We start from the raw sequence: 6,145 nt of genomic DNA on the forward strand, positions 1-6,145 counted from the left end.
GCTCGGAGCCTGGAGCCTGTTTCCGATTCTGTGTCTCCCTCTCTCTCTGCCCCTCCCCCGTTCATGCTCTGTCTCTCTCTGTCCCAAAAATAAATAAATAAATAAATAAATAAATAAATAAATAAAATATAAAATAGAATAAATTGACCTAGAAGGATTCATTGGAGGTGCACACAGATCTCTGTAGGTACTGGGGAGCTCCATGGGAAAATGAAGCCCCAAAGAAGTGATGAAACCTGAGTACTTACATGTCGAGCAAAGCGGGGCGTCTGTCGGGGAGGAGCCAGCATATATGGGGAGACTAAAGGCAGCCAGCTGGCTGCCCGAGTTCTGCTGCACAGAGTTCTCCCGGCCTCAACTCCCCGTCTCCTCCTCCTGGAACAGGGAGGTGGGCTGGGCATCCCCACCCCCACGCCACCCCACTCTGACCTGTGGGCAGCGGGGACACCTCTGGGGGTTGGGGGCAGGCAACAGACCCGCGAAGGTACCCGCTCCCGGGGGACATGTTGAAATCAGCAGGGAAGTAAGTCTCCCGGCTGTGGACCCCGCTGTGCCCCAAGGGTGGGAGCTGCGGCTGGTCACCCGTCTGCCATCTGGGCCCCCCGTTTGCACACAACACTCGCCGGGCACTGAACCGCCTTCCCCTGACCTACAGCCGCCGCGTCTGCCTGGATGACTCTTCTGTGCCTTTAAAGATGCAGTTCAGACAGCGTGTCCCCTGCCGGCGGCCTTGCTCCGAGTTAAGAGAGGAGCTTCTGGAGGCAGAGGTTGGCAAGTCCAAAGCCACATTTCAGATCCCATCAAGCCCCCTCCTGTGGGCGATTCAGAGGGCTCACTCCTGCCATTTTACAAGGACTGTTCTGTCAGAGCACCTTTTCCCCACTTTTCCTGGAAAAATTCTACCCATTCTTCCAGAACTGGTCGCTAAAGAGCTATTTCTCATCCCACCACATTGAGTTAGGGACCGGCAGTAGACAGATGTCCTCTCTGGGGCTTTTTGTCATCTCTCCCCCTGCAGAGTGCTGGTCCCCAGCCTCCCACCGTGGACACAGAAGTCCCCGTCCCCTGCCTCTGGCTGCCAGGCCCTGACTCTGCCGTCAGTGGAGGCAGTGGCCACGCTGGGGCCCGGAGGAGGAGACCAGGATGGGACAGCAGCAGGGTCTGGCCAGGCTGCCGCTGCTTCTGGCCAATCTCACCGGGGCTCCCTGGATTCCTGCCTCAGTCCGTCAACTTCCCGTCTACTCTGCGAGACCTCTACAGCCTTGAATAGCAGCAGCAGATCCCTGGTTTGCTGCAGACAGGTGGGGTTGGTCTCTGGTTTTGCAGCCAAGAGCCCCGAAGGATGGAGAGCTCTGGAGAGTCTGTGCTCAGGCCTCCCCTGAGGTGGTAGAGGTGCCACGGTGCTTCTATCAGAGATAATGGCCTTGACCCCTCGAGCCCCCGCTGAGAACTGGGAACTCGACAGATGTTCTCATGTGGGTCCTCCGGGGTCTAAGATCTAGAGTGAAGTCCACGGGCCCCGAAGGAGCAAGTGGAAATGCACCGGAATTACCGGAGAACTTTCCAGCACAAGAGCACGTAATGAAGTGTGCCTACCTGCGTAGACCCTCCAGCCCTGCCTCTCAAGGCAGCTGTACTCCAGCCCCAGCTGCTGGGAGGCCAAGTCCCGTTTCCGAGGCAGCCTGCGTCTGTGGCGTGTTAGTGATGGCCCTACATTCTCTGACGTTCTCTCCATCGAGGAGTGAGGTCTGTGACTCTTTGCCTTGAGTCTGGGCACGCTCCAGGACTGCTTTGCTAATGGAACACAGCAGAAGGAAAGCTGGCCTGGTATCTGGCTGGGCCCAGAGAGGCCAGGACTTTCTATTTCCTCCCTCCTGGCCACTCTGTCTGGGAGGTCTGAGCCACCCCAGAAGAACACCAACCGTCCCGGGACCGCCGTGGGCGTCGTCCATAGCAAACAATAAGTACGTACTAGGCGGTGTGCTCCGTTTTTGTTTATGATCCCCAGAGTGCATCTGGGGAAGTCAGGGCCATAGGACAGGGTGAGCTGGGTGTCAGGAGGGCCTCGGCAGCCAAGCTCCGGCTTGCAGACTTATTCTCTTGACAAGAATGAGCCTGTCGTGGTTTCCTAGCAAGAGGGGCAATCTCCGTGGCTATGAGCGGGAAGGTCAGCGGACGGTGGGCAGCATGGACTAGAAGTTGCCTGAGGCTGATGGGGAAGCCAAGCAGGGCTACTGTGGACTTCCAGGCCTCCGAACGTTGGCTGGAATTCAGAGACATCCGTGCGGAGGAGGCAGGGACAGATGCAACTCTTCCCTGAGCTGTGGCGTGTGCCCGGCCGTTCTCTCGCCCTGAGCTCCTTTGTCCAAGCGATCCCTGGAGCCTCTGATTCAGTAATTCCGAGGATTCACGATTCCATGATTCTGTGATATGAAACGCCCGTGTCTCTAGAGCTCTGTGATCTAGAGGAACCTCCCAGTCAGCACTTCCAACATTCTCTGATTCATGCCGTGCTGAGTCAGCCCATTGGGCTCCTGCCAGCCCCTGGCCTGGGACTTCTCTTGGGAGTCGGTAGGAGGCTGGGTTTGTGGGTTTTGTCTTTTTCTATTTAGTCAGACAGGGGTCGATGGGAGGGCCCCTCACCTCCCTGCTGAGTGGCTGAGATGGGGCTAAAGCATGTTGGGAAGGCCCAGGAATAGGATGGAATGACGCAGAGCCCCACCTACAGGGGGCGCTGAGAAGTGCTGCTGGACCCCAGGCACAGTATCCATTCTGCCCACGTCTACCACCTGCAAGGCACTCCTGGGATTGTGATTCCCAGTAGGAGCCGTTCAGAGAACAGCACCTGGGGCGGGTGGGGTCCTGACTGTTCTTAAGCCACAAGCCGGAGTTACCCTTTGACATCCATCATCACCCCAGTTGACCATAGGCCTTCGGACATGGGAGACGAGCAGGGTGGCCTGTGATTTAGGTCAGAGGGAATGTAGGGGGATGTTAGGGGGCAGGGTTAAGGGTGGGGTACAGCTAAAGACATGTTGGACAGAACTGGGTCTCCCGCAGGTAAACTGGGCTGGGACTCACGTGGAGATCAACAGTGTCTGATGTGGAAAGATGCCTTGCCCACAGTGACCCCATTGTCATCTCTGACTTCCTGAGTGACCCCAGGCCAGTCCTCTCCCTCTCTGAGCCTCCATTTCTCCATGTAGGAACAAGAAGGCAGGATCAGGGGACTCTGAAAAGTCCTGCCGGCTCTGATGGCCCAGGGTCCCATGAGTCGGTCTTCCTCCTCTCCCCTCAGCTCCCCTCATAGTATCAAATTCTGGGAATGAGGCCCCCTCACCAGGTTGTTGTGAGGTCCATTCATGGAAGCAGGAAAAGCCCTTGGCATAGTGCCCAGCACACTTGCTATCTGCTGCCAGTGGCTCTTTCCAGGGCTGTGTATGGCCCTCTCTGCCCCTCCAGGCCCTCTGGCTCTCCATGTGTACAGGAGTCTCCCCGAAGGCGGGGCCACTCAGAGATGGTAATGGGAGAAGGAGTCAGCATGGAAGGACAGCCAGGCCTGCCTCTACTCCAGAGGTCTCTCCTGGCCCTTCCTGAGCCAGTCTCAGAGGTTCAAGAGCACCTCTAAGAAGGAGATTAAATGGGCTTTCATTAGTTATGAAAGGTGGGGAAAACATGATCTAGCATCCATCTATCCATCCATCTTTCCATCCATCCATCCATCTATCCATCCATCCATCCATCATCCATTCACCCATTTACCCACCCACCCATCATCCATTCACCCCTCCTCAATCCATCCATCATCCATTCAACCATCTATCCTTCTATCCATCCAATTATCCATCTATCCTTCCATTTTTCCTTCCTTCCTTCCTTCCATCTTTCCATCCATTCATCCATCCATCCATCATCCATCCACCCTTCCTGTATCCATCCATCTATCCCTCTAGCCATCCAATTATCCATCTATCCTTCCATTTTTCCTTCCTTCCTTCCTTCCTTCCTTCCTTCCTTCCTTCCTTCCTTCCTTCCTCCTTTCCTTCCTTCCTTCCATCCTTCCATCCTTCCTTCCATCCATCCATTCATCCATCCATGATCCACTGATCCAGCATTTATTAAGTGCCCACTATGTCTAAGAGAGTGCACACTACCCCCATGGACAACTTTCTATGCTCCTACCCTACTCTTGTCATTATTATTTATGCTTCGTTCTTCTGTTCAGTGTCTCCCCTGCTAGAATGTCAATTCCATGAAGACTTTGTCTTATTCACCACTGTATCCTAAATGTCTAAAATCAAGCCTGGCACTTACTAGGTGCTCAAACGCGTTTCAATATATGAATTTAATGCCCCCCCCCCCACCCAAGCAACCGCAAGAGTAAGTATGATCATCCTTAATTTATAGATAAGGAAACAGACCCAGAAAGGCCAAGTGACTTGCCCACAGTTTCACTGTTAGTTAGAGGTGGTGTGAGAGGCGAAGCCAGGTTTGCACAGCCGGGTCTCACTCTTCCTACGGCTCCATGCTTCATGGTAGGGAGAGGAGAGCATAACTGCTTCCAGCTGGGCAGTCGGGGCAGGCTTCCTGGAGCAGGCGGCCATGGGCGGGCTCAAGGGTGGGTAGGACTTCCCCAGGCAGGGGAGTAGGTAAGGAGAACCAGCTGACGGGACATCCTTGGCCAAGGCCTGGGGGACAAGATGGTGTGGCTGACCTCTGGGTAAAGAGGGATCCACCTTTGGGGTGCGAGATCCACCCGAAACCCTGCCAGGCTCCTTGGGGAGATAGAAGCAATCTTCCAGGGGCGCCTGGGTGGCGCAGTCGGTTAAGCGTCCGACTTCAGCCAGGTCACGATCTTGCGGTCCGGGAGTTCGAGCCCCGCGTCAGGCTCTGGGCTGATGGCTCAGAGCCTGGAGCCTGTTTCCGATTCTGTGTCTCCCTCTCTCTCTGCCCCTCCCCCGTTCATGCTCTGTCTCTCTCTGTCCCAAAAATAAATAAACATTGAAAAAAAAAATTTAAAAAAAAAAAAAAAGAAGCAATCTTCTGTTCCTGCTTGTGTGTCTCCTTAGGGACTCGGGGCTGCGTCCGGCCTGTCCTTGTCAAAGCAACTGTCAGCAAGATGTGTCTCCAAACCTGCTGAAAGTGACTTTCTCCCAGGGAGTGAGCTCAAGGGCATCTCCGCCGTACAGAGGCTCCCCCGGCCCAGAGGAAGCGTCACTCAGCCAGCCCGGGCGGGCGGCTGGTCTGGGAGCCCCTACTTGTGCTGACCCATCTGCTGGGCAAGCACCGTTCCCTCGCTGGACCTCAGAGTCCCCGTTTGTAAACAAAATGCTCTCTGTAGTCCTTTCGTCTCCATGCTACCTACACTAGTGGCCTCGCCCGAAGCTGACACTTCCGTGCATGTCACCGGGGGGGGGGGGTGAGTCGTCCTGACACATCAGACACCGCTGATGACTCCAGTCACCCCGCGAAAGGGCAGGATCAGTTATCTCCATTTTCTCGGATGAGGGAACCCAGGTTTGAGAGAGAAAGTCGCTGCCCGGAGTCACGAGGTTGGGGATCCGAGCTCCCCCTCTGAGCTCCCGGGGGCTGAGACCAGAGGCACAGTGCTGACTGAATTCGCTCGGGTCTCCAGCCGGTGGTGTCCATCCCTGACTCTCCTGTCATGCCACCCTGCCCCCCACCCCCACCCTGCAGAGGGGCACCCCCTAAATACCTTGGAAAAGACGTCCCTCTTCCTCTTACCTAAACCCCACGTTTACGTTTGGGCCAATACACAACGTCTCTATATGGAATTGCCCTGCTGGGGCCAGCAGTGGGTTCCCACACTGCCATCTGTCCCAGGGAGGAAAACTCAGGCTAACTTACAACCTGACCTCATTTTCAGGGGAGATTTTTTTTTTTTTTTTTTTAACCCAGAGAAGCTAAACATAGCATGGAGGTATTCTTGGTTGGGGAAACATTCTCGGGGCCAGGCTGATTGCCCTAGCGGTGGTTTCTCTGGGTACAGATAAGGTTGACCGCGCCTTGCCCCCTGGCGACTGACCGCTAAGCCCTCACGGAGGCCAAAGCGTTTGCTCCAGAACCTTGAGCACAAATCTCACTTTGCTAGGCTTCTTTATCTATAAAGGGGGGGGTAACAACC

The sequence above is a fragment of the Leopardus geoffroyi genome, chromosome A3, assembly GCF_018350155.1.
Source record: "Leopardus geoffroyi isolate Oge1 chromosome A3, O.geoffroyi_Oge1_pat1.0, whole genome shotgun sequence".
NCBI classification, from domain to species: Eukaryota; Metazoa; Chordata; class Mammalia; order Carnivora; family Felidae; genus Leopardus; species Leopardus geoffroyi.